The sequence below is a fragment of the Borostomias antarcticus genome, assembly GCF_949987555.1.
Source record: "Borostomias antarcticus genome assembly, contig: scaffold_131, whole genome shotgun sequence".
In the NCBI taxonomy this organism is placed as follows: Eukaryota; Metazoa; Chordata; class Actinopteri; order Stomiiformes; family Stomiidae; genus Borostomias; species Borostomias antarcticus.
In genome coordinates this window covers 227,149-234,200 of record NW_028176563.1, presented here as the reverse complement: position 1 = coordinate 234,200, position 7,052 = coordinate 227,149, and positions in this window count along the sequence as shown.

The window sequence follows — 7,052 nt, the reverse complement described above, 5'->3', positions numbered from 1 at the left end:
CAGCTCTGCCTGGGGAATCTTTAGCCGCTCACAGGCCAGTGCGGAGATGTAGTCCCGCCACCTAGTCCTGGGTCTACCCCGCGGCCTCCTCCCAGCCGGACACGCCTGGAACACCTCCCTAGGGAGGCGCCCAGGAGGCATCCTCACTAGATGCCCGAACCACCTCAACTGGCTCCTTTCGACGCAAAGGAGCAGCGGCTCTACTCCGAGTCTCTCCCGGATGACTGAACTTCTCACCCAATCTCTCAGGGAGACCCCAGCCACCCTCCGGAGAAAACTCATTTCGGCCGCTTGTATCCGTGATCTCGTTCTTTCGGTCATGACCCATCCTTCATGACCATAGGTGAGGGTGGGGACGAAGATAGACCGGTAGATCGAGAGCTTTGCCTTTTGGCTCAGCTCTCTTTTCGTCACAACAGTGCGGTAAAGCGACTGCAGAACCGCACCAGCTGCTCCAATTCTCCGGCCAAACTCCCTCTCCATGGTTCCCTCACTCGTGAACAAGACCCCCAGATACTTGAACTCCTTCACTTGGGGTAAGGACTCATTTCCTACTCGGAGCGGACAGGCCACCGGTTTCCTGCTGAGAACCATGGCCTCAGATTTAGAAGTGCTTATTCTCATCCCAGCCGCTTCACACTCAGTTGCGAACCTATCCAGAGAGTGCTGGAGGTTGCAGGCAGCTGATGCCATCAGGACCACATCATCTGCAAAAAGCAGTGACGTGATCCCCAGCTCACCGAACTGCAAACCCACCTCCCCCCGGCTACGCCTCGATATCCTGTCCATGAAAATCACAAACAGGATTGGTGACAAAGCGCAGCCCTGGCGGAGACCAACACCCACCGGAAAGGAAGACGACTTACTGCCGAGGACCCGGACACAGCTCTCGCTCTGGGTGTACAGGGATTGGATGGCCCTAAGTAGGGACCCCTTCACCCCATACTCCCGCATAACCCTCCACAAGACCTCTCGAGGGACCCGGTCGTAAGCCTTCTCCAAGTCCACAAAACACATGTAGACAGGTTGGGCAAACTCCCAAGCCCCCTCCAAGATCCTTGCGAGAGTGAAGAGCTGGTCGGTAGTTCCACGACCAGGACGAAATCCGCATTGTTCCTCTTCGATCTGAGGTTTGACTATCGGCCGGACCCTCCTTTCCAGCACCTTGGAGTAAACTTTCCCTGGGAGGCTGAGTAATGTGATGCCTCTATAATTCGCACACACCCTCTGGTCCCCTTTTTTGAATATGGGGACCACCACCCCAGTCTGCCACTCCTTTGGCACTGACCCAGACTTCCACGCAATGTAACAGAGGCGTGTCAACCAAGACAGCCCCTCTACACCCAGCGCCTTCAGCATTTCTGGACGGATCTCATCAGTCCCTGGGGCTCTGCCACTGTGGAGTTGTTTGACTACCTCAGTGACCTCCTCCAAGGACATTGACGACCCCCCATCATCTTCCGGCTCTGCCTCGTTCGTAGAGGGTGGATTAGTCGGGTTCAGGAGTTCCTCAAAGTGCTCCTTCCAACGCTCAACAACCTCCTCAGTTGAGGTCAGCAGTGTCCCCTCCTTGCTGTATACAGCTTGGATGGTCCCCCGCTTTCCCTTCCTGAGGTGTCTGATGGTCTTCCAGAAACACTTTGGTGCCGACCGAAAGTCCTTCTCCATGGTTTCTCCGAACTCCTCCCACACCCGCTGCTTTGCCTTGGTCACGGCCGAAGCCGCAGCCCTCCGGGCCAGTCGATACCCTGCAACTGTTTCTGGGGTCTCCCGGGCTAACATATCCCGGAAGGCCTCCTTCTTCAGTCGGACGGCTTCCCTGACCACCGCTGTCCACCACGGTGTCCGAGGGTTACCGCCCCTTGAGGTACCTATGGCCCTCAGGCCACAGCTCCCAGCCGCAGCTTCAGCAATGGAGGCTTTGAACACCGACCACTCATGCTCGATGTCCCCAACCTCCACAGGGATACCTGAGAAGCTCTGCCGGAGGTGGCAATTGAAATCTCTCCGGACAGGCTCTTCCTCCAGACGTTCCCAGTTCACCCTCACTACACGCTTGGGTTTTCCAGGTCTGTCCAGAAGTTTCCCCCGCCATCGAAACCAGCTCACCACCAGATGGTGATCAGTGGACAGCTCTGCCCCTCTCTTTACCCGAGTGTCCAAAACACATGGCCTCAGATCAGATGATACGATAACGAAATCGATCATCGACCTTCGGCCTAAGGTGTTCTGATGCCAGGTGTACTTGTGGGCATCCTTGTGTTCGAACATGGTGTTTGTTATGGACAAACCGTGACTAGCACAGAAGTCCAACAACAAAACACCACTCGGGTTCAGATCGTAGTGGCCATGCCTCCCAATCACGCCCCTCCAAGTTTCTCCATCATTGCCTACGTGTGCATTGAAGTCCCCCAGTAGGACACTGGAGTCCCCTGCAGGAGCCCCCAAAAGGACTCCACTCAGGGTCTGCAGGAAGGCTGAGTACTCTGAACTGCTGTTCGGTGCATAAGCACAAACCACAGTCAGAGTCCCCCCCCCCACAGTCCTAAGGCGCAGGGAGGCGACCCTCTCGTCAACTGGGGTGAACTCCAGCACAGAGGCGCTCAGCTGGGGGCTAGCTAGTATAGCCACACCTGCCTTACGCCTCATACCGTGAGCAACTCCGGAGAAGAACAGGGTCCAACCCCTATCCAGGAGTTTGGTTCCGGCGCCGGTGCTGTGCGTGGAGGTTAGCCCCACCAGCTGTAATTGGTATCGCTCCACCTCCCTCACAAGCTCCGGCTCCTTCCCCCCCAGCGAGGTCACGTTCCATGTCCCCAGAGCCAGCCTTTGCCGCCCGGGTCCGGTCCGTCGGTGCCCCCCGCCTTCACCGCCACCTAGTTGGCAGCGCACCCGACCCCGACAATTCCTCCCGCGGGTGGTGGGTCCACGGGACGATGGAGGAGGAGATGGTGCTTCCACGTTGCTTATTCGGGCTGGGCCCGGCCGGGCTCCGTGGTAAGCCCGGCCACCAGGCGCTCGCATGCGGGCCCTCCGTCTGGGCCTGGCTCCAGACGAGGGCCCCGGGCTTCCTCCGGGCCGGGTCTCTCTTCCTTTTTGGTGTAATGTCATCAGGGTTTTTTTCCTGTAACCCCAGGTAGGGGGGCTAGGGGGTACTACCACTTGCCCAAGGTGGACCCCCAGACTAGTGGAGGGAAGGAGGCGATGTCTTATTTGTATCACATTAAATCTGTTGAACACACAGTACATTAAATCTGTTGAACACACAGTACATTAAATCTGTTAAACACACAGTACATTAAATCTGTTGAACACACAGTACATTAAATCTGTTAAACACACAGTACATTAAATCTGTTAAACACACAGTACATTAAATCTGTTGAACACACAGTACATTAAATCTGTTGAACACACAGTACCGCCAAGCTTCTATCAATGGACACTGTTGCTGTGGTGCTCATATGGTCTAATAGTGTGTGGTGTGTTGTTGGTCTAATAGTGTGTGGTCTAATAGTGTGTGGTGTGTTGTTGGTCTAATAGTGTGTTGTTGGTCTAATAGTGTGTGTTGTTGGTCTAATAGTGTGTGGTCTAATAGAACAATGAACAAATAATGAACATATAATTGTTCACAAATGAACAATTATAGGCCCATATCAAACCTCCCATTTCTAAGCAAAATAATTGAAAAGGTTGTTTTCCAACAACTGAATAACTTCCTGGCACTAAGTAATGGCTTTGATGTCTTCCAGTCAGGATTTCGACCATACCACAGCACCGAGACTGCTCTAATTAAGGTATTTAATGACATCCATTTAAACACAGATAATGGCAAAATCTCAGTCTTAGTATTACTGGATCTCAGCCCTGCGTTCGACACGGTAGACCACAACATACTACTAGGCCGACTGGAAAATTGGTTGGGAATTTCTGGTACAGTGTTAGATTGGTTTGAATCCTACTTAAAGGACAGGGATTATTTTGTGTCTATAGGCAATTACAAATCTGAGCTGACAAAAATGACCTGTGGAGTTCCCCAAGGCTCCATCCTGGGGCCTCTTCTGTTCAACATTTACATGCTCCCACTAACTCAAATTATGGAAAACAACAAAATATGTTACCATAGCTATGCAGATGACACACAAATTTATATCACTATATCACCAGGAGACTATAATCCCATACAAGCGCTTTGTAAGTGCATTCAACAAATCAATGATTGGATGTGCCAGAACTTTCTCCAACTAAACAAAAATAAAACTGAAGTAATTGTCTTTGGAGCCAAAGAAGAACGATTAAAAGTCAGTGCTCAATTTCAATCAGTAATGCTAAAAACCTCAAAATAAGCCAGACATCTTGATGTAGTCATGGACTCAGACCTGAATTTCAACAGCCACATTAAGTCAATTACAAAGTCAGCCTACTATCACCTGAAGAATATATCAAGGATCAAAGGATTTATGTCCCAGAAGGATTTGGAAAAACTTGTCCATGCGTTCATCTTCAGTAGACTCGACTACTGTAACGGCATGTATACAGGTCTCTCAAAAAAATCGATCAGACAGCTGCAGCTGATTCAGAACGCTGCTGCTCGAGTCCTCACTAAGACTAAGAAAGTGGAGCATATCACACCAGTCCTAAGGTCTTTACACTGGCTTCCTGTCTGTCAAAGAATTGACTTTAAAATACTGCTGTTGGTTTATAAAGCATTGAATGGTCTAGGGCCAAAATATATTTCTGATCTGCTCATATGCTATGAACCATCCAGACCCCTCAGGTCGTCTGGCACAGGTCTGCTTTCTGTCCCCAGAGTTAAAACAAAACATGGAGAAGCAGCGTTCAGTTTTTATGCTCCACATATCTGGAACAAACTTCCAGAAAACTGCAGGTCTGCTGCAAGTCTTGGTTCTTATAAAACAAGCCTGAAGACTTTTCTTTTTGCCACTGCTTTCTAAGAGGAGCTATGTTTATCAGTATACTGCACTGTAACTTTTATTCCTGTATTCTATTTGTCCTGCTTTTTGTTTAAATGTCTATAATGACTTGCTTTTTGTTTTAATGCTTTTAATGTATCATGTAAAGCACCTTGAATTGCCCTGTGGCTGAAATGTGCTATATAAATAAACTTGCCTTGCCTTGCCTTGCCTAACGTGGTTAAGCCAGGGTAAGGGTTAACCCTAACGGGGTTAAGCCAGGGTAAGGGTTAACCCTAACGTGGTTAAGCCAGGGTAAGGGTTAACCCTAATGTGGTTAAGCCAGGGTAAGGGTTAACCCTAACGTGGTTAAGCCAGGGTAAGGGTTAACCCTAACGTGGTTAAGCCAGGGTAAGGGTTAACCCTAACGTGGTTAAGCCAGGGTAAGGGTTAACCCTAACGTGGTTAAGCCAGGGTAAGGGTTAACCCTAACGTGGTTAAGCCAGGGTAAGGGTTAACCCTAACGTGGTTAAGCCAGGGTAAGGGTTAACCCTAACGTGGTTAAGCCAGGGTAAGGGTTAACCCTAACGTGGTTAAGCCAGGGTAAGGGTTAACCCTAATGTGGTTAAGCCAGGGTAAGGGTTAACCCTAACGTGGTTAAGCCAGGGTAAGGGTTAACCCTAACGTGGTTAAGCCAGGGTAAGGGTTAACCCTAACGTGGTTAAGCCAGGGTAAGGGTTAACCCTAACGTGGTTAAGCCAGGTGTGACGTCAATCACACTCCACATTCCTACTTCCCAGGCAACCGGAACACAGAAACACAGGAACACAGCATCATTCCTCACGTTCCTCATTCCTCACGTTCCTCATTCCCCAGGAGAACAGGTCGGTTCAGGCTATGATGTCATCAACAGGCAGTCAGGACATACTTCAACTGAAGCTCTGCGTCTGACAGCCACACACACACACACACACACACACACACACACACACAAGCTGCTGAAGCTTTGCGTCTGACACAGGTAAGATCCTCTCTGTCCACACACACACTATACACACACACACACACACACACACACTATACACACACACACACACACACACACTATACACACACACTATCCATCTGTGTGACTAGCTGTGGGGGGGGGGGGGGTTAGTTACGGGAGAAGCTTCAGTTTGATGACATCTCTGTCCTGCTCTCTCTTAGTGTCCTGCTCTCTCTTAGTGTCCTGCTCTCTCTTAGTGGTTGTGAGCAGCTTCCTGTCTGTCTTGGTGACTCGTTTGCCCTAACCCTGACCCTGACCCTGACCCTGACCCTGACCCTGACCCTGACCCTGACCCTGACCCTGACCCTGACCCTGACCCTGACCCTGACAGTCCCTCCTCAACCCTTACCCTAACCCTGATGGACCCACCATCGTACAGTGAAGCCAGTCTCCACCCCCCTGCCCTGGGCCCCATAGCAACCATCCACACCCCAGGCCCTACCGACCACAACGACATGACAACACCCTCCACACCTCCACCTACCTACGGAGAAGCTGGTAAACAACCCCCACACACACACACGCACACACACATACACACACACATACACACACACACACACGCACACACACATACACACACACACACACACAAACACACATACACACACGCACATGCATGCACACACACATACACAGACACACACACACGCACACACACACACACACACATACACGCACACACACACACACATACACACACGCACATGCATGCACACACACATACACAGACACACACACACACACGCACACACACACACACACACACACACACATACACGCACACACACACACATTCTAAATTATTTATATAAATCCACCAATTTGTCTTCCTGAATGTCTCTTAATTGTATTTGTGTGTGTGTGTGTGTGTTTATAAATGTTTGTGTCTGTGTGTGTATGTGTGTGTGTAGTCACACCAGGGAATCCCTACCCAGTGCTGACTCCACCCACCCTGCAGGCTGGTGTCACCGTCCACCAATCAACACACAGTAAAACAGCTCTTACTTATTCTCAACCAATCACTTAGTTACTAATCAGCTTAGAAGTAGACAAACAGTGTAGAAAGAATTCTCTCTTTCTCTCTGTCT